General features: G+C 39.9%; 1 long non-coding RNA gene across 1 annotated transcript; it reads right to left on the bottom strand.

Annotated features, from left to right (window-relative positions):
- Positions 1-238: 238 nt before the first annotated feature.
- LOC140593593 (uncharacterized) lies at positions 239-16,343 on the bottom strand. Its single transcript, XR_011993999.1, has 2 exons — positions 15,703-16,343; positions 239-800 (listed from the first exon to the last, which is right to left on the bottom strand). It is a non-coding gene; the product is annotated as an uncharacterized lncRNA (long non-coding RNA).
- Positions 16,344-22,547: the final 6,204 nt, after the last annotated feature.

The raw sequence follows: 22,547 nt of genomic DNA on the forward strand, positions 1-22,547 counted from the left end.
TTATAAATAAATTGATTGATTGATATACCAAAACATTTCTAATTGCAACAATTTTCTGGGAGAAATGGTGCATTTCCTGGAAAAAGTCCAGGGATGCCGTTAATTTCGGCCATGACTGTATTTGTATCATTCATTCAACATATGTTAGCTGTAACTGTCTTTTTCATATGCCCACCAACCAAAGAATTGTTGTTTTGTAAATTAAACGGTTTAAATGAAAAACCCGAGTCAGCCACCATTAACTTGCAATACTCTTTAATCAGTTACATGCATGCAAAGCAATATAAGTGCAACTGAAATTTGACTACTGTTTTAAAAACATATAAGCTGAAGATAATGAAGTATAAAATGTAGCAGAACCTTAAATGATTTGGATGATGACACAAAATAATGTTATATGAGAATTACAGCAGAAGGTGAAATGCAATAAAATTCATTCTTTTTTCGATTTGCCAGGCAGAGAGGAGGCGTTACTGCTGATCCAGCTTCTTCTTGACCTGCTAAATGCAGTAACTGCTGGGATTGACACAAATTTCACTGCCAATAATGATGTACTGTGCAGTCAAAAAATTGAAAAAAAAAACACATGGATCTGCTTCTCACTTGTATCGATCCCTGAAGTAAAAAACATATTATAGACATTATGCACACAAGACTTTAAGTCTCAAAACAGTAATAGGTCAAAACAATATATGAAAAGAGTAAATATTTACATAATTCCAGGTATAGGGCATTTCACAATGGCCTCTTCATATCCAGGTATCAGGGCCATCCCGGAAAGTATGTAAGACAGCACTCATCTGGACAGACATGAAGAACAGAAAATGTATATACAGTCTATATACAAAATATATACAGCCACTCTGAATACGTACATTAGAAACGCAGTGAACAACTAGTCAGACCTGGACTCATGTCACAATTGGGTTCATAATCTTAATGAATCATTAAAATTTTAGATGCCAACTAAGTCCTGATAAAAGCTGTGAGATGCTGCAGATTACTATGAGCCAGCGGCACTGTCATCAGGAGGAAGAAGGCAGAGATCTGATGGGACTTCATGATTCCACTGGACGTTTGTGAAGATCAGCGTCACTTCTGCAGCTAAACTGAGGCCAGCAGAGTCTAACCACGTCCTTTTAGAGGGGTTGTGTGTCGAGGTGGAGAGGATGGGGTGGATGAAAAAAGTATTTACCACTTAATGCACCTAAAATAGACTGACCACAGATGAGAAGGTGGGGCTGAATTTTCTGGGACTGATGTCACATGCATTCTGAGCATTTCCTGTACAGAACAGCAGATATTAACATTGGCTGCATTGCATGTTTGCTATTGACTGTTTTCCAAACCACATAGAGCCACCTGGCTGAGTGTGTGGTAATTACCCTTCTAACTAAGGTGTTGGAAGATGAATGGATGTAGGCCTACATATGGTATATGTAAGAAAAGCAATGGCCCCCTCTCCTGGTAAGTCCTGATATAAACACACAAGTGGCTACTCAAATTATTTTTGCATATGAAAAATAGTGCTCAAATTTCACATATGCTCTGGGCTATAAGAAATGGAAGATATAGTGAATATAGTATAGTGAATTGTTCTGTAGACAGGGAAATCCACTTGTATAACCTTGTTCTCAAATGAAAGCGTTCTGAAGGGGGAAAAGGCCATATTCCATATTTTATTCATCAAATAAATAATAGTATAAGTTGTATATAGTATAATGTACATAAAACTGTATTAAATATATACTATTGTGTAAATATTTATGTAGCCACCTTAACTCCTCATCATCAGACATCATGTTTTATCGCTGTGGTTATAAACATGTTAGCTAAGCAATGCTCATCTTTTTTGTTCAAGTGATTCTCTTTAAGGGGTGTGTGTGACAAGCAGAAAAATGTTACATGTGTCCCTCCGCTTTGTGATTTTGTTGATTACGAGAAAGATCTCGGTGTGTATGTTGATGAAAAAAAAGGCCAATCGGATGTTGGGTTACATCTCTAGGTCTGTGGAGTTTAAGTCAAGGGAAGTGATGCTACGATTATACAATTCCTTGGTAAGATCCCACCTAGAATATCGTGTGCAGATTTGGTCACCATACCTTAAAAAGGACATTGCTGCCTTGGAAAGGGTGTAACGAAGGGCTACAAGAATGATTCCTGGTCTTAGAGGAATGTCTTATGAGGAGAGGTTAGCTGAGCTGAATTTGTTTAACCTGGAGAAAAGAGACTAAGGGGGGACATGATCCAGGTCTAGATTGTAACGGGTCTGGATGCTGTTCAGCCAAATGGCTATTTCAATATTAATTTAAATATTAGAGCTCGTGGCCATAAGTGGAAATTAGCGGGAGAACATTTTAAAATAGATTTGAGAAAACACTTCTTTACACAGTATGTAGTTAGAGTATGGAATAGTCTTCCTGTTAGTTAGCGACGGGATGGCAGGAGACCAGGCAGGAGCTCTCAGCTCCGCAGATGCGATGAATGCCAAGGGGTCACCAGGCAAGCAGGGCATGGCTGGGGCACCTGGAGGCAGGTCGGATGCAGCTGGGGCACCTTGTGGTTAGCAGGATACAGCAAGGGCCCTTGCAGGCGAGCAGGACGCGGTCGGGGACATGCTGTAATGCTTTATTAATTCTTATACCAACCAGAAAACAAGACGACAATTCATAAGGTCAATTGTCGTCTATAGCCGCCCCATCCATTCTTTGATGCCACCTAGTGCTGCTGTTTCAATTTTGGGCCAATTTGTCTCAAAATGAAACCAGGTCAAGATCTTTTCTGTGAGGCAGCACCCAGGAAAAGCACTGGCACACCCTGCCCTGGAAGGAGCAATCCAGGATGGGGCTCCAACCTATCACCAAGGACACACAGTCACTCACTATGGGCTCAGTATATACCTCGCGAATGTTTTGCCCAGGGGCCCACACAACCCATAATCCGTCCCTGGTTGGGAGAAGTATGTACTATAAAGATACCGTAGATAATTAAGTTGCAATTTGTCTTGTAGAGTAGAGGTCTGCAACGGGGCGGGACGCCCGCAGAACTCGCGGGACGCGGCGCAGGTCTACATTTGAGAGTTTCTTGTACCGGAGCGGGATGAAAAATCAGTCCTGCGCAGACCTCTAGTTGGAATAAACGCAGAGCCGCGCCACAAATTTCAATGTTTCCCTATATTTCTCTCATTTTGACTGTGAAATGTTTCTATTGAGACTGTTTAGATATTTTTTAATTCAGGTCTGTAGCCTAGTTAGATAAATACATTTGGTGCCTTATTTAATTTTTATAAGCCAAGATATTATAGCATTTAAAACGTGTCCGGTATTTTTGGCACACCCTATGCTCCAGCAGCCTTGCTTGCGGGATTCAGCAGGTGGGAGCTGGACAAACCATAACAGATGCGGGCGGGAGCGGGTCGAAATATTACACATTTCTGCGGGATCAGGATGAAAAATCAGTCCCGCGCTGACCTCTACTGTACTTGTGTTTTTAGGGAGGTTTTGCCCAATGCTTCAAAATGATGGACATTTTCACTGGAGAGATATTTGCAGTGAAGGTGATTCCGATAAAGCACTCTGATGGAATAAAAGAGGTATGTGGTCTGAATCTTGCTTGAAGTCAGCCCCCTCCATAGTTAAATTGCATTTCCCTTATGCTCATTGTGGTAACACGTCTGACATTTCAGAGTCTCCGAGAAGTGGTGATGCTAAAGACGCTGCAACACCAGCAAGTGGTAAACTTCTCCCATCATGTAGAAGATGATAAATTCTTGTATATCTTCATGGAGCTGTGCAGTAGGGGGGTGAGCCCAGCTGTTTCTGGCCTTTGCAGACAGTTTGTTAAGGTTAAGACTCTATGTCGACTCACGCCATCCTTTCTTTTCCCATTCCAGTCGATGCTAGACCTCCTTCAAGAACGTGAAATCCTGAGCAAGCCAGAAGTGCGGTATTACATGAGGCAGCTCATTGGGGCATTACGACACATCCATGGCAAAGGCAAATTAGGTATGTGTGCATGCACACGTGATTTGTTTAATTCTTCACATGTTAGTGTTGGCATTTTACATGGCATTTCCTGTGTGGTTTATATGATTGCTGCCTGCTGTTGTATTCTGCAACTGTTTAATGTCTGGTGTTATTAGGTGAAATATTTGAGTCATTGGTCTTTCAGAGAACTTATTATTAACGGAGGCCTTGGAATTAAAAGTGGCCGACTTTGGACTGGCCACCAAGCTGGAGCCACTGGAAAGGAGGCAGAAGTGGGTTCTTTTTCTTAGATTCTCCAGCAAATCTTTCAAATTGCTCATGCAGCAGGCTGAAGCACATGCATACTGTTTTCCTTTTGGGTGTGTTGTAGACGCTTTTGTGGGACGAGAGAATATGCGGCTCCTGAAGTGTGGAAGATGGAGGGACACAGGCCAGAGTCAGATGTCTGGGCGCTGGGGTGTATCATGTATGTATACCTTCTCAATCGTCCTCACAGTCAGAGCCAGAGTCAAGAATGATATCTGAAATGCACCAATGCAGAATGTTGTTATATGCAAATGAAACTCAAATGCCGTTGCTGACTTTCTCAATACAGGTATACGATGCTTGTTGGTGCATACCCCTTTGATGGTGATGCTGAAGAAATCAAGCTGCGTGTCACTCAAGCAGAGTACACTCTACCCAAGTCCCTCTCCTCATCAGCCAAGAAATTGATTTCTTGGATCCTACAAAAGAATCCACAGGATCGGCCCACATTGGAGCAAATCCTGAACCATAAGTTCTTCACTAAGGTACATGCAAACTGCTGGTCTGCTGAGTTCAATAGTATTCATGCGTCCTGAGGAATTGCTTTGCTCAACCGAAACATCTTAAACTACAACCCTAGGGCTTCACGCCGGAGGAAATTCCATCAAACAGCTACCACAAGGTGCCAAGATTCAGAGCAGTTAAACGCGTAAAGCACTTTTTCGTCAGGCTGTTCCGCCGCATATTTGGTCAAAGGAGACCCAAAGGTAAGTAAGCTCCTTCAACACAAACCTTGCTAGTCCAGTATCTCTCAGTTCATCAGGCTCAGATACCTGGTTTTCCCATGTGTTCTTGCAGATATGCCCCACTGTGAATTGAACATGAAAACCAGCAGAGAGAACAGTGGCCCTTTCGTCTACAGCAGGGGTGTCCTAACTTTTTTTAGTGAGGGCCACATACGGAAAAATATTCCGAGGGCTGGGCCAACTTACTAGATATCAGCTATGTATGGGCTCATCTCTTTTGTATTTAAGTTCAATCAATCAAATCTGGTCAATAAATTATAATTATGCTTAATAATTTAATCTGTTTATATCATGCCCCGCTCCCCAATCAAATGTAAATGTTCATTTGTCCTGGCTGTCATATGTGTCTTAAATAAATCAGTTTGATTTTTTTACTGTGATTACTGTCTATTGGCTTTTTATTCTTAACCCAGAGGGATTTTAATATTTATTATTGTCTATTTATTATTGTTTGTCTGGTGTGTGTGTGTACGTGTGTGTGTGTACAGTAACGTGGTTTATGAAAGCACTTATAGAGCCAATCATAACGCATTCTTCAGTTACATATGTGTATAAAACCTAACTATGTATGGTCCAACCTCCAGTAGAGTTAACAGGAGTCCCATGTTCAGTAAAAGAACGGGAATACTGGAAAGCATCTGACTGGGGATCTCTGATTATATGCATTACCAGTGTTGTATGGTGTTCTTTCCACAAAATACTGGAACCACCTCTTCCTTCTTGTTTTTGGAATTTATACTCTGCTTCAGGAAAAGGTTAAACTGTAGCTGTATGCCTTTCCATCCATCTTCTAAACCTGCATGCCCTCTATTAAAGGTCAGCAAATGGCCAGATCCAGTCCATCTAGAAACTTATTTGGTCCCCAGAACAAGGTTTCCCTTTTTACTTTTCATTACAAAAAGTTTTGGTATCTCACAAAAGGTCCTATTCGGGGGGGGCGGAGCCTATCCCAGAGGCCATGGGCACCCATACTTGGATATTTTGGCTTTAGTTCACTTTGGTATGTGTTTTGACTGGGGCAGAGACCAGAAGAAACACCATGATGACACAGGAAGAACACAGGACCTCCACACAAGTGGAGCTGAGGAAGAGGCTCAAACCCTGGACCCGCAACACCGCACCTCCCCCGATGCCGTATACAGGCTATCGGTGAGAAATGAATGCAAATCTGGATGAAAATAAAAGGGTGAGATGTTGCATAAGCTTGTGGAAACAATGCCATGATAAATGTGCACCAGAATCACAGCTAAAGGAGGTCCAATGAAAAATTGAAATGGCAACTTTTTTTTTGGCCGGGCAGAGTCACTCTATTCTTTGAGGTTCTCACTGATGCGGTTGATGTTCTTCCTGTGGTTGTCTTTGGGGCTGAGTGTCCCGGAGGGCTGCTTACGGGCAAAGCTGCGCATGGTGCATACCAGGGGTACAGTCAAACGGTACACGTGCTACTCGGAGTACTTGTTCACCTCTACAGTGACTGGTCCATCGCCCTTTTCCTCCTCCTCCTCCCTGTTGCATATCCTATAAGGGGAGAACATGAGCTTCTTGCACTCCTGCGGCACCTCCTTGTTGTGCTTGGCCTGCTGCTACACTATGGGCCACAGCGCCTCCCACTGGTTGGTGACGTTCTTGTCTAGCCCTGCTGGCTGCTGCCAATCCCACTCTTTTATCCATTTGTTCGTCCACCAGACGCAGATCACCAGGCAGGAGAACGACAGCATGTAAAAGAATGTGCACAGGGCCGGTACCAGGTAGTCTTCCCAGGAGGATAGCCAATCAGAACACACTATAGCCGTGCTGCACAGCTCATTGGCTGAAGTGGCTCACAAGAATTCCAGTTACAGTCTACAGGGAAGCAGGCTCGCACTCATATAGGCAGACGAGTAAGAGTATTTTGAAACGGAATTCTCTACGGCAGACGGCTACAGGCAGAACTGCTCAATTTGTTTACAAAGGTAAACAATACTACTGGACCTACACAGACATAAACAATGATCACACATTTGTTCTCCCAGTGTGTCAGTCTACTACAGGGGTCATCAACTCTGGTCCTGGAGAGCTACTATCCAGTAGGCTTTCTGTCCCACTTGGCTTCTGATGAGCCACACCTGCTCCTGGTATTTACCTGAGAACTAGTGTGGCTCATCAGAAGCCAGTTAGGATAGAAAACCTACTGGATAGTAGCCTTCCAGGACCGGAGTTGCTGATCCCTGGTCTACTACATACATATCAAAATATTGGATCACTTATTTAACAAAGGCAGCTACAGACCATGATTCTGCCAAAGGAGAAGGCTGAATTGTGCATGAAGTCACAACTAGCTGACGCTGTGCCTCCCACAGATCCAATTCACCTGCTAATTTGGGGAACACCTGCGTCTCAACATTGACCTCGATAACGGCCAGCATGAGGCTGCTGTTGTGCTGTTTGGACAGCAGATGGGGCCATCCTGACTGTGGGGACCCTCAGCCTGAGACCACATCCCACCTGCTGAAACCTAAGGTGATGGAATGGGGCTATCCTGAGGCTGAGAGGCTCAGACCAGTTATGGTGGCAGTGAAAGCCGTGCTCCATTATCACGGGCGAGTTTGACAGCCAAGCCACAGTCTGCGGAGGGACTCATCTGCAAGCCTCACATTACCATGCATGCCCGCTGAAGGACAAAGCTCTTTATAGTGCCCTCCACAGACTCAATCCTGCTAGTACACTTAGACATGGATAATGATTAATGACCTTTCACATGCTCATACCCGCCCCAACATCCAGACTTTTTCAAAAATACCCCCACTCATAAACAGACCCCATTAAAGCCTGACAGACTCCTATTAACTTAGGCACTACCCCCCCAAGTGATTAAAGTTTACTTTGAAATATCAAAGAGAGAAATATTCAGAAATATCAGGCAGCTTGTGGTCACCATCCCACCAAAAGGAAAGGCTACTATGGGGAGGGTGGTCAGAGACGCCACTGATGAGAGCTTTACTTACTAGGAATGAGGGTTTGTGTTTGTGGGGGGAAATGGAAAACAAGATGTTACTACACCCTCCCCCGTACACAGGAAACACTAGCAGGTGGCAGGACATCCGAGCTGTGGGTCAGAATGCCGGAATACACTGACGGCAGTCAGTCCATTACAGCTCTGCTAGTGTGGGCTATGCTGACATCATCAGCGTAGCCTGGATTTCTACTTTGCTGTTTTTGGAAGTCGCCGGTTCAAGCGCTTCAGTGATACAACTCCAGACTAGAGTCAGACATACATGGGGCTTTCAGATGTTAATAAAGTGCAGATTCAGGCTAAAAGGGGACAGTGATGTCTCTCAGGAGCCCCAAAACCTGGACACATACAGCAGTTGGGAGGACCCTCTGCATCTACCAGGGAACCATCTTCTGGACAAGAAGTAATGTCACCTCTGCAGCTCTTGTCTTGTGACCCCCAACCCCGCAATCTCACTAAATGCCACAGATCGGGGGGGGGGGGGGGGCAGGCAGACCATGGCAAAAAAACACAGGCCACAGATCGGGGGGGGCAGGCAGACCATGGCAAAAACACGCAGGCCACAGAAAGGGGGGGGGCAGGCAGACCATGGCAAAAACACGCAGTCTGGCCAGATCTTGAATTTAATCCATGCCGCAGAAAGACATCCACAGTCCAATGTCAGGAGAAACTCATTTCTGTTACTGCCAGAGAAGATCACGGCGCCCCAGTGGTTCTCAGCCCATGGACTCGCATGAGAGTACCACAGCCCTCACAGGTGGATTCAGCATATTAATTTGGGCAGGAAGTTAAACAGAACCTCGTCATCATCACCATGGGGTCCAATGGTTTCAAACCTCACTTCTGAAACATGGGTCACATGAACCAAGTGGAGCCATCAAGACATTAAGTTGATCATAATTATCACTGCACTGCTCCAGCACGAGACCAGAAGCATCTTCACATCTGTGAAAGAACCCAATGTTGTGTCTGGATCCAGAAGCACAAAAGTACGATGACTGAAAGGGGCTTTAGTGAATCCAAGACAGAACGGCCAGCTAAATGCCAGTTTGGCACTTTCAAAAAAAGCTCATGCCTTAGCAAACATCAAATCAGGTGTTGAGGCAGGCCTGGTCCTCAGGGTTTTGCAATCTTGACACAGATCTATAAACCTGTTGAAACATATGAGCTCTTTGAGAAAAGTATTACCATCAAGAGGGCATCATCACCTAAATACACTTTGCTAGGAAAACACCACAGGTGCAAACCCTGAGGAGCAGACCCCGTATGAATGGTCAGCACCCCAGTCCCTGTCCTTCTGAGCAGCCCACGTCTCTCTACACACCAGGTCTACAGCCATGGTGCCCCTGTGGTTTCCGAGACCTTCACTGAAGCATGAGCAGCGACCCCCACCAACTTCACTGCTGAACTACACAACCCCAGAAGTGAAGAGACTTCGGTCCCTCTCTTGGACATGGTAACCACATGGTTGCTGGTTCATAGATTTGGAAAGATCAGATACATGCCTTAAGCTTATCGCATCATTTCCATTGCTTTTCACAGTTTTCAGTGCATCCAGATAGTACTCACAGGGTTTCACTATTTCCACATTTTGTTATAGCCTTTTCCCAAAATGGGTTTGATTCAATTTTTACCTCAAAATTCTACACACAATACCCCATAATGACAAAGTGAAAAACGTTTGCTTGGCTGTTGGCCATGTGTGATGAGTAGATGAACTTTTATTAAATGATTAGTTGGGACATCTGGCCAAGAATGGAAAATATGATACGTGATGGGGGGTTGGGGTATTAGAAAAATCTGTGCACTAAACCCCTAGAGTCCCGACTGCATCCCCCAGTGAGAGCAGTGGAAAGTGAGAGCCAGGAAACAGGAATTATTAGCAGCTCCAGATTATATTAGGAAGTGGCCTCCTAACCTGTGGGGGCTGATCCTTCCTGACGGGTTTTCACTGCCCCTCCAGTTACAGATGTTTTATACACCCCCCATTCTGATTGGGTAATGTAAGGAAATCAGCCTGCCAGCACAGTGACACTCCACATCACTTTTGGCTTGTTTTCCATCCTTTTGTCCATTTACGCTGTACAGGAAGTGCATAGCATGATAGTTTTTCCACGATGTCCCATGAAGTTATGGTCTCGACGTTCTCACATCGTATCAATAACAACCAAATACAGAAAGACTATTTACTGTTGAAGTCTGGCTTACTTTTTATCTTGCTAATGTGTTGGGTTTAAATCTTTAAAGCTTAAAGTTTCAAAGCTAAAAGTTTTAGTACGGATGCTGCAGCGCCCCGTCACAATGAGACCGTTCCTCTAACACGGATCTAAGTGTGCTGGGAGCCATGGCTCTCTGTCCTCCCCCAGCATCCACCCACCCACCCCCTGACCAGACGACATGGCCCTCTGTGAGTTTGAGACTGATAGCCATGATACGATACGATTTTCTCTTGATTTTTTAACAAAATGAGCTGCAGACAAATTTATTTAAAAATATTCCTTTATTTTTCTTTCTAAACTGTACAAAACGTGTCCTTTTCTTAACAGTGCAACTGAAATTGAATAAAATACTTAAAAAAAACCCTGAAATAATAATAATAAAAAAGATTTCAAATAAATAAACAGTAACGCTTTACATTAATTGCACCTTCATAATTATTTTATATTACATTCATAGAACGTTCAGTACACCTTCATAATGTATTCATGAAGTATTTTGAAATCATTCATAAACATCATGCATGTATACATGCTTTACATCCTAACATCCCTTAACAGCTTTAATATACATTAATAACAAACATTACATGATTATACAATTATAATGTTTGTTATTATTATATAATGTTTGTTATTTATGTATATTATAGCTGTTAAGGGATGTTAGGATGTTGAAGTGTACTTGCATGCTGCTTATGAATGTTCCATGAATGCATTATAAAGGTGCACTGAATATTCTATAAATGCATATGAAGGTACACTTAATGTTCTATGAATGCATTATGAAGGTGCACTTAATGTTCTATGAATGCATTATGAAGGCGCCCTGAATGTTCTATGAATGCATTATGAAGGTGCCCTGAATGTTCTATGAATGCATTATGAAGAAGCACTTAATATAAAGCGTTACCAAGTAAACTAAGGCTTGCATGTGCAGCTTTTTAGCGTAGTTTGCCCTTTTAATAACCTTCGCTCTTGCAGTGGTGAATTGAGCTCACTGTGGTGCCGGTGTTTTGTCATAAAATCCTACCTATCGAGACGTGCTATCGAGCCTTTCCGCGTATATGCAGTTCCACCGTCTTGGGATTAGGGTTAGGTTTTAGGGGTTAGGGTAAGAGTTAGGGTTAGGGCTATCGATTAGCACTACGGTAGCATTTTTCGACAAGGCAGCATAAATCGATAGAAGACTGGTAGACATGCTGAAGCATGTTCGCTGTGCTGTTTTGTGTGTTTTATCAATCTTTTACAATGTTTGCACAAGTTTTATCTTGTCTGTGCTTTTCTCACCGTTTTCGTTTGTGATTACCGGAAAGCTAAAATGCTGCCACACCGCCGATTTAAGATGGGGGGGATGTCCTCAGTTTCGAATTCACTCACCATCTCGCGTTCGGTCAAAACCACAAACTAACATACGACGTCAACATGAATACGCAGTGACATCTGATGTTGAACTGACGTCACAAAATCAAATGTAATATTACACCAGTTTTTCCTGTTAAGTAAACTACCATGAAGTACTCCTAAAGAAGCGATTCAATTTCCATATCAGCCGGTTTAAATCATACATTTACCTTGATTTTTAACCAATTTGCGATTCATCGTTACATGCCTACATTTCATGGATGAAACTGATTCTGTGGAATCATGAAATGCATTTCGTCTTTTGCTGAATCACGAAAGATACCACAAAATGCCTTTCCTCTTTTGCTGAGTCACGAGACATATGTAAAAGGCGCACACCTGTGGGGGGAGCAGTACCTTCCAATGACTAGAAGGTGGAGCGCCGGCTTTGATTTTGCAGACACCGTGTATTTAAATTAAACTTGCATATTAATGGGTTAAAAATAGAAATAACTCTGATAGATCTCATTGATTCCCTCCTGTTGTAGGCTATGCCACTTTCCCCTGAATAATACTGTCCCCGATAGTTCAGATACAACACACTGGGGAGCCTGTGTGTAAAATATAACAATAAAATGACGAGTATGAATGGATTAATACAAGGAGTAACAGACTCTCTGCGAATCCTCATAGAATCATTGGTGTCAGAAATAGCAGATGGAGCTACAGTTACTCAACCCGGTCCGCAGAGTGTTCAGGGGGACAGTCAGGACAGGACAGTCACTGGTCAGCTGCCTATTGTAAGGAAGGTTCCTTACAGTAGCCAAGTGCACTTTCTATTTTGTCATCACTGCCACTGCTGCCTGGTGATTTATCATCAAACTTCTCTGCAGTTTGTGTCTCTTCTGGACCTTCTTCTGCCTTCATCTGTTGTTCATTCCTGCTATTTTCAGCAGGGTTTAACCCATCCATCACTTTACTAATTAACTCCCTCATATATACAGTTAAAAAAAGCACAAGGAAAGAAGGCAGGGAATAACCCAGGATGAGGTGCCAACCTATAACACTGGTATTGTCTGAGTGTCTGTTTTTGTGTCGTACTTCTGTGTGCTCTGCATTCCCCTTGGGTCTGTGTGTAATTATACTATTTCCAAAGGGAAATATGCCGGTAGATGTGTAAATACTGTTTTATTAAATAAAGCCCTGTAAATATACAGCTAACTGAAGTGGCTCTGAGTGCTTAATCTTTCCATGCTGAGTCCCACATGGCTGCCCTGGTTCCTGTCTCAGGTGCCTGATTCAGGTGTGATAAACAGCAGACTGAGCCTGTGATCAAACCACTGGCTGCGGTTATACAGTAGATGATGGATGGATGGATCGGAAAATGACATAAGAATGATAGAAACTTTTATATTTTTCTAATGAAATATTTTTAAAACTATTCTTTATTATTGTGAAATAATGTTTTAAGTTTTGTTTTTATGTTTATGACCAACTTCCAGAACCGCGGACAGGCCCTAGAATGCTCAGATTTAAAAAACAGCAATATACCTAATAACTGCCTAACAACAAAGCTTATTTATGTAGCACTAAAATGGTATAATACCGCATATAATGGTGTTGAGCATGGATGTTGTTAGGTCCGATAACTCGGGGCTACAGGCACAAATATTTTAAGCCTAGGCCTGAGTATTTTAGCCTCGATGCCAATCTTCCTTCAAAAAGACAAACAGGTAAGCCCCAGGTAAACTTGACTTAGCAATAAGAACATAAGAACTTAAGAAATTTACAAACGAGAGGAGGCCATTCGGCCCATCAAGCTCGTTTGGGGAGAACTTAACTAATAGCTCAGAGTTGTTAAAATCTTATCTAGCTCTGATTTAAAGGAACCCATGGTTTTAGCTTCCGCTACACTAGGAGGAAGACTATTCCATGCTCTAACTACACGCTGTGTAAAGAAGTGCTTCCTCAAATTTGTTTTAAAATGTTCTCCCGCTAATTTCCACTTATGGCCACGAGTTCTAGTATTTAGACTAATATTGACTAATAGCTAGAAACACCCCTGGTATTGAGCCACCCTAAATTCCTTCACAGCCCTACCTACACAGCCCATTTCCATTGTCAAGAAAATAAGTTAAAAAAAAATTTTTAGTGAATACATAGCAATCTATAAGCAGTTTAGTTCATTTATGAACAGAGATGGATACAAATACATCAAAAAGTATTTTGTTACGTCTCATGAGCAAGGATTTGTAATTTGTAACAAAATACAATACAAAATACTGGTGTGAGAAAATGTATTTAACTAAAATGCAAGTAATTTGTAATTTTAAAATACAAATATACATGTAAAATAGTAACGTATATGACGAATACATGTACCATTACAGCCCTAGTAATGTGCAGTAATTACAACACTTACCGCCTTCCTTAGGTTTATGCAGAATAATAATTTGGTGATTTACATTTGTTATAGCATTAACTGTGAAATGAAAAAGGACTTTAGTAACATTCATAACTTAATGTGAGCTCAACAGGCTGCTTCTGCAGCAGTGGCTTGGGGTGGGGAGGTTCTGAGAGACAAGCCCGCGATACAAATATTCACGATATTGTATCATGGTTTCAGTCTTGGATTCAGAACTTTTAATCCCTTAATTCATACCCAATGTTTCCCACAATTATCTTAATGCGTATCAATTTGCTTTGTCTTACAGTAGGGTGTTCAATATGCTCAAACTCAAAGAATACACTTTTAGACACATGCTCAAAAAAATCTTGGTGGATATAAAAACTCATACATTTAGCTGATACAAATTAATTTAGGAATAAAAGTAGCTGATTTATCGCCAAAGGAGGTTTCCATATATGACAAACCACAAGATGGCACTGCCTGACCATACCTGTTGAATTGAACTAGAATGCCACTAGCAGGCTAGTAAGTTAATTCATATGTTCTTGAGCACAGCACTACTATTTGCTAATCGCTCAAATTTCCTGTCCTACAATGACTTTCAGTGAGCAGTATCAGATAGTATATCTTACTACATATTTGACCTTAATGTAATTTGCACTGAACAAAGCAACTCATTTCCTTGGATTACTGGTCATGGGACAACTAAGCTCACAACGAGCAAGCTGGGCCCAACAGGATGTGTCACATGATTTACTTGCATCTAGCCAAAGACGGTGATAGACTGTATTTAAAAATCTGTAAGCCTGCTGAAGAAGGTTCTTAAAATAGAAAATAACTAAATAAAATTGCATATTTTATAAAGTATTTCAAATACAAAAATACAATCAATATATTTTGCTACAAAATTCATCAGATTTATTTCCATCCAGCAAAATACAAAATACTTAAAAGTAGTGAATGCAATGCATTTTTATTCAAGCATTATTAAATGCAATGCATTTTATTCAATTAGTGTAATTCAACATGCTTTTTGCATCAAATTACTTTTGTCATTAATTTACTTCCATATGCACTTCATTTACTAAAGTGTGCCCACACTATTGAAAGGAAGGACAGTATATAAACACGCACCTATGTGACTAAAATGTGATGACTTAGCTAACAACTTCCTTCCTTTTACTCTGCTTGAGTTTTACATTGGATTTCATGTTACCTGTCACTCCACTACGGTCTGCTAACGTCTAAAATTCTATAATTGGTCACCAGGGGGCGCTGTCTCTGCTTATATAAAATACATCTTTATTTCATCACAGTGTGTTTAATTATCTCCCTGTTCTTGCAGGTAATCCAGAAAAGCAGATGCTCATTTTGAGTGAACAAAATCAAACTTGTAGGATCATACACAGACTCACAGTGTCAATAAAATAATATTTTAGGAAAAACATATCAAATTATAAATAACTATGAGTTCATTTATGAAGGAAATTTATTCACCATAAAGTGAATCACCACAGTATAAATTAAATACTAAGTATCAGCCTCAAATCACTAAAGTATGAAACTTCACTTTTGTAGCAAGTCACTAATTTATATAATTAATCCCCAGCAGGTTGCTGTTTATTTCTTACTGCTTGCACAACAAACACAATAGAATCTGTCTCTTTGTGAAGCTTCTTTAACCCAAAATCAATGGGCTCACCTTCAGTTACACCCCACAGGATGAATGCAGCGGAAACCATGATCTGTGGAACTGTGACATGTGAACAGTGACTCAACAGAGCCTGTTTGCTTTTATCTATGGACAGAAAGCAGAACCAAATTTAACCACATGCTCTGTAACATTAGATGACGATTACTGCAAAGTTATCTACAGTGATTGGGCAAGTTTTTCAGAAGTCATTGTAGTAATATTGCTAAACTCAATAGAGCACAAGAAGAGAACATAATTTCCACTATTGCAAGCCTGTCATCTAAAAATCCTGATAACTTATCTGTGGAAGAAAGTAACAGTCTTATTAAATGTCAGTACAAATTGGATGAACTTTATAAACTAAAAGCTGAGGGTGCTTTTGTAAGGTCCAGAAGACGCTGGCTTGAAGAAGGAGAACAAAATTCGGCTTACTTTTTTAGATTGGAAAAATCTCTAACTAAAAATAATATATCTCAGTTGAAAATAGATAATTCTATCTCTGAGGACCCAAAAGAAATTGCCAAACACTGTTCTGAATTTTACAAGAATCTTTATAGCAGTCAATTCTCTTACGACAGCACTATGTCCTTTATGGACTCTCTAGATAATGTTAATTATATTAGTGCTCCTGATAAAGATTTTTGTGATCATCCCATTAGTTGAGGTCCTTGAATCAATTAAGTCTTTAAAGGTTAATAAATCGCCAGGCATAGACGGCCTTACTTCTGAATTTTACCAAAAATTTGCAAAAGATTTGGCCCCTTTTTTATTGGAAGTTATATATGAAAGCATTAGGGTGGAATCTCTTCCACCTACCCTAACTCAAAGTTTAATAACTCTCATCCCCAAGCCTAAAAAAGACTTATTACTAATAGACAATTGGCGTCCAATCAGTCTTTTAAATTGTGATTATAAAATTATTGCTACAATCTTTGCAAAACGTTTAAAAATTATTTTACAGGACATAATAGATGAAACGCAATCAGGCTTTTTAAAAAACAGACACATCTCAAACAATATTCGGTTGGTTTTAGATTTGTTAGATTATTCAGAGTTAGTGAAGGATGACAGCTATATGCTTTTCCTGGACTTTTACAAAGCCTTTGATTCTATAGAACATGGTTTTATATTTAAAACTTTAGAAAAATTTGGTTTCGGAGACCTATTCATTAAAACTGTTAAAACTCTGTATGCTCATGGCAATTCTTCAATTAAGCTTAAATATGGTACCTCTCCGAGATTTGATCTGCAACGGGGAATACGCCAGGGCTGCCCCATTTCACCATATTTATTTATTTTGACTACTCAACTGTTAGCCAGTCACATTAAGAATAGTACTCTGCAAGGGATTAGTGTCATGGGAAGGGAGATCATCATCAGCCAACTGGCCGATGACACTACCCTTTTTCTTAAAAATTCAGATCAGGTTCCCTTAGCTCTTAATACTATTAAATTGTTCTCCAATGCTTCTGGGCTTCTTCTTAATATGCACAAATGTGAATTATTGCCAGTTAAACAACTCTCTCTTTCCAGTGTATGTAATATCCAAGTCAAAGAGACAATAACCTACCTTGGAATAGTAATATCCAAAAATCCAAAACTTAGATGCAATTTAAACTTCTTGCCTATCTTAGAGAAAACTAAAAGAAAATTCAACCAGTGGCTTCAGAGAGATTTATCTCTAAAAGGAAGGATTCTCCTTTCAAAGGCAGAAGGCATTTCACGTCTAACATACGCAGCCATCTCTTTAGAACCCGATAAAGCAATATGTAAAAAGATTGATCAACAATTATATAACTTTGTATGGAAAAATAAGACTCATTACGTTAAGAAATCTGTTTTATCCAACAGCTACATTAATGGCGGTCTTAATTTTGTTGATTTTGCAACGTTAAACAATACCTTTAAGATTAACTGGTTGAGGAACTACTTGAAAAAACCATCCAGTATGTGGAATATTATACCAGAATATGTATTTTCACAATTGGGAGGCTTGAATTTTCTATTGTTATGTAACTACAGTATTGAGAAGATCCCTATTGCTCTTTCTAATTTCCACAAACAAGCACTCTTAGCATGGTCTATGATTTTCAAACACAATTTTTCTCCAACCAGTTACTTCATTTGGAATAATAAGAATATATGTTATAAACATAAATCCCTATTTTTTGAGAACTGGTTTAAGAATGGTCTCAATCGGGTTAGTCAGTTATTTCATCGGAATGGTTACTTATTTACTTATCAAGAATTTCTTTCTCACTATAATTTTCCTGTTACTCCAAAACAGTTTGCCACTGTGTTTGGTGCTATTCCGAATGGTGTAACTATGTTATTTAAGGGCTATAACAGTGCTTTGATAAGTTCTGGAATGCCTCTCCCAGACCCAGTTGACACATACGTAGGTGGGATATGTTTTAAATCTACTTTGAAAAATAACAGAAATATTCGCTGTCTTTTTCTTAATGATTTGGTGTCCATTCCTTCAGCTATTTCAAAATGGAACAGATCAGTGGAAAATATTTCGTGGGAAAAGGTTTGGACGCTTCCTAACAGATATTTATTGGTGAATAAGGTTAAAGAGATCTCTTTTAAGCTTATTCATCAGTACTATCCTGTTAAAACCTTTATTATGTCAAAATTCAATTTAAGCATAGATGTGAACTGTACTTTTTGTGACTCGCAACCAGAGACTGTCTTGCATCTTTTCTGGCATTGTGTTTATGCAAGAAAACTTTGGCAAGAAATTTGCCAGTTCATTGTAAATTTTATACACAATGACTTTGAGCTTTTCTTTAAGGATGTTCTGTTTGGGATTTTCACTTTTGAGAAGAAATATGGGGATATTTACTTTCTCTGCAATTTAATTATTTTGCTTGCGAAATTTTTTATCCACAAATGTAAAGTTATGAAAGTTACCCCGAACTTTTCTTATTTTCAAGAAGATATTAAAATCTATATTAAATCTTTGTCTACCTCCTATAACAAAAAGGCAATTAAAACCTTAAATGTATGCTCACGTTTTGATGTTTTTCTATAATTTGTATTTGATTATTTATGTTGTGAGGAAAGTTTGTTAGTTATGTGATTTATTTATTGCTGTATACTGTTTGGCTACCCTTGAACCCCTGGATCTTTGCCTTATTGTATGTTTTGTTGCATTTGTATTTCTGAGCAAATCTTCAATAAAAAAAAAAAAAAAAAGTTATCTACAGTGTTACGTGCCGTAAGTGCTTCCGGAGTTGTGCCTGGTTCCTGCCTCCGATCTCCCCTCGCTGGCTGCGTCGTCGGCTCCGCCCTCAGGATTCCGGACACGCCTCTTCCGTTGTCTGCGCTGTTCCTGGCGTCCGGTTCCTGCGAAAATAAAGAGCCGCTGTTCGTTACTTCTGGAGTATGGAGGGCTAAGAGTGCCAAAATTAAATAAATAAATACACCAATAATTAATTAATTAAATGTGTCATGAATTGTTTAAAATGGGAAATATAAAGATAAATTATTACTTAAATGTGTCATGAATTATTTAAAATGGGAAATAAAAATATCGTTAATTAAATGTGCCATGAATTATATCTACCATTAGAAATAAAATCATTATTAATTAATTACATGTGTCATTTACAATTATTTCACTATTTATTTAATTTTGGCACTTTCACCACATCATGAATTAATTTTATCTGTCAGTGTGACCCATCAAAGTCAGTAGGCGGGACAAACAATGATCTATCTGGATCTTGTGCAGCCGATTGTTTTGGTCTGAAGCTGTGTCATTTCCAACATGGCGCTACCAATCATGGACCAGGCCCAATACTGCGCATGTATTCACATTTTGCGGCAGACCGTGATTCAGGGCATGAATGTCGTGTATCATCATTCATTGGTCACGTATTGTGAGATGGGTCATTGATGTTTATATTTATAGTTCAGCCGTCACTTTATTGTGGTATTTAAACCATATTGCTTTGCAGATTGTAATATTTGCATCTGTGTGCGCGTTGCTTAGTGCCGGTGTTCTGACAAAACATCCTACCTATCGAGACGTGCTATCGAGCCTTTCTGTGCATGTGCAGTTCCACCGTCTTGGGATTAGGGTTAATTTTAGGGGTTAGGGTTAGGGTTAAGGTAAGAGTTTTAGGGGGTTTTGGGGGGTTAGGGTTAGGGTAAGAGTTAGGGTTAGGGCTATCGATTAGCACTACGGTAGGATGTTTTGATAAAGTAGGACGTTTTGTCAGAACACCGGACAGTAATCTTACACTTTCCCAATTGGTATTGCTGAATAGATGCCTTTTCTTTAGAAATCTTAATAAAATTGGGGTGTATATCAATCTTGTGTACCCATATTGCTTATCAAGGGGCTGTGATATATGTACAGCATTTTCAAAAAAAAAAAAAATCACTCCAAAATAATAGTTAAGAACTTTTATTTGCACAACATAAACAATGTTTATGTTGTGCGGTTTGGCCCAAGATAAAACAATCGGTCGTCTGTCAGAAACAAATATAATTTGCTTCATTTAGCACCACAGAACACAGCTGCCATAACTGACAGGAGTGTGTGGTAATTACACTGATACAATTAAGAAAAAAAATGACTAAGGAGCAAAAAGCAGGCTTAGTTTAAGTAACTTCACAGCACATCGAACTGGGAGTAGTACATAATGGTAACATTAAAGTAATGTCACCTTTGACTAAAATTGATGGCCATACCCTGTATTTTACGTCGCTCCTTCTGAAGCACATTAGGCATTATAAGGCCTATGCGAAATAAAATCTTTTAAAGTCGAAGGACGCCATCATTATCCGGTTAATTGTCTTTCCTCTCGCTGTCGACATTATCATAAAAAATCAACAGACGATGAAATGTGACGCGATGCCATAAAAATAGCACGCCTTCTTCCAGAAGTCGCAAGCGTGCGCATGCGTAGTAGCGGAAGTTACTGTACATTTACGGTAGTGACACCCCTACCTATATCGCTTAATTAAGGCCGTTGCGAAATTCTTCTTCTTCTTGATTATTATAGGTAGCAATGTAAAAACAAATACTGCCATCTATTGTCTCGGAGTATGTTGACGGGTCCCGTACCGATCCATTATCTGGGATCTATTTGTTTTGACTTGCTGTACAGGGTAACCAATCAGATGTTACTCTTGGTTGACGACCTGCAGTGACCCGCCTACTGACTTTGATGGGTCACACTGACAGATAAAATTAATTCATGATGTGGTGAAAGTGCCAAAATTAAATAAATAGTGAAATAATTGTAAATGTCACATGTAATTAATTAATAATGATTTTATTTCTAATGGTAGATATAATTCATGGCACATTTAATTAACGATATTTTTATTTCCCATTTTAAATAATTCATGACACATTTAAGTAATAATTTATCTTTATATTTCCCATTTTAAACAATTCATGACACATTTAATTAATTAATTATTGGTGTATTTATTTATTTAATTTTGGCACTGTTAGCCCTCCATACTGGAGCTCTGCTCTTTGATTTTTTTTGTTTTTTGGATTTGTGTAACAGTTTTTGGTTATTGGTTTCTGATTTTCGCCTCACCCTTCTTCATACTTTCGGTTTTGGTTTGGCTTCGCGTTTGGTTCATTGTTTTAGTTTGCTGGGGTTATAGTAATAAAACTTTCTGAAATTATTCATATTCATCGTTACCAAAGAAACAGGATCAAAGTATGTTAATGACATCACAGTTAAGCCCTGCAATGGACAGGCACCCTGTCATTTTCTAAAATAGACTGTTTGTCATGCTGCACCCTAATCAACACATCCACACCATTTAGTCTCACAAAGTGGAGCAGGAATTCACAATTAAATATTTGTCCATAAGTGTGTAAGTTCAAACTATGTTCCAGCTTGAAAACAGATTTAATATATATGATTTGGATATATTTACACAATATGTCACAAGGGGCTTTTTAACTGTATTACCCAGTCGTACAATGTTATGTACAATTAAGAAAAATACTGTGTTATTACTGCATTATTTCCCAGTGACACTCTCATGGTCTCTGCAGCTCCTAAATGAATATTAATAATAAAATCATAATTACTCATTACACTGCATCAGTCTAATAAAATACCTGTTATGACAGAGATGAAAACTGTGCTAAAGATGAAACCTGAAACAAATATGAATTCATTCAATTAACGCATTTTGTATTTTTAAAACTAAATTTCACCATTTCTATTGTTGCACTGAGCAGATTAAACCTCATGACATTTGCATAAAGATCAGTGTGTAACAGAACCACTGAGGCTTAGTGGAATGAAAATGTGATTTAATCACACAGAACTATGCTGAGATGCATGTTAAAACCAGTCCTTCTAGTGACTCACCCAGTCCTGCTATCCAGGCAGTTGTATTGGCAGAATCAGTATCTAATGGCGCTTTTCCACTGCATAGTACGGCACAGCACGGTTCAGTACAGCTCACCTTGGTTTGGCTCAGTTCGGCCCGGTTTGCGTTTCGACTGCAGTTTAGTGCCGCTTTAGAGTGGGCGGGATTATTCACGTGTCGTTATAGTTGCGCCACCTCTACTGCCGTGACAGTAGACTGTTTGTAAGTCCGATGGTAGCCGTGGGCGCCCAAGAGCTTAGCGACCTCCTGAAAAACTTTTTCATTCCGCGTCGCCCCATCCAGCTCTCGCTGGATCCGCTCCTCGGCTACCAACGAGAGGAACGTCTGCACTTCCTCAATAGACCACGAAACAGCCATTTTTGGTTAAAACAAAATGGTGCGTCCGAACCTTCGCTGGCTGTGCTAAAAATCTAGCGGGTCTGTTGTGTCTCGTGTCACAAGTTCAGTGACGCAGTAATGACGATTTTCTCCGG

This window comes from Paramormyrops kingsleyae, chromosome 12 (assembly GCF_048594095.1).
Source record: "Paramormyrops kingsleyae isolate MSU_618 chromosome 12, PKINGS_0.4, whole genome shotgun sequence".
NCBI lineage: Eukaryota > Metazoa > Chordata > Actinopteri > Osteoglossiformes > Mormyridae > Paramormyrops > Paramormyrops kingsleyae.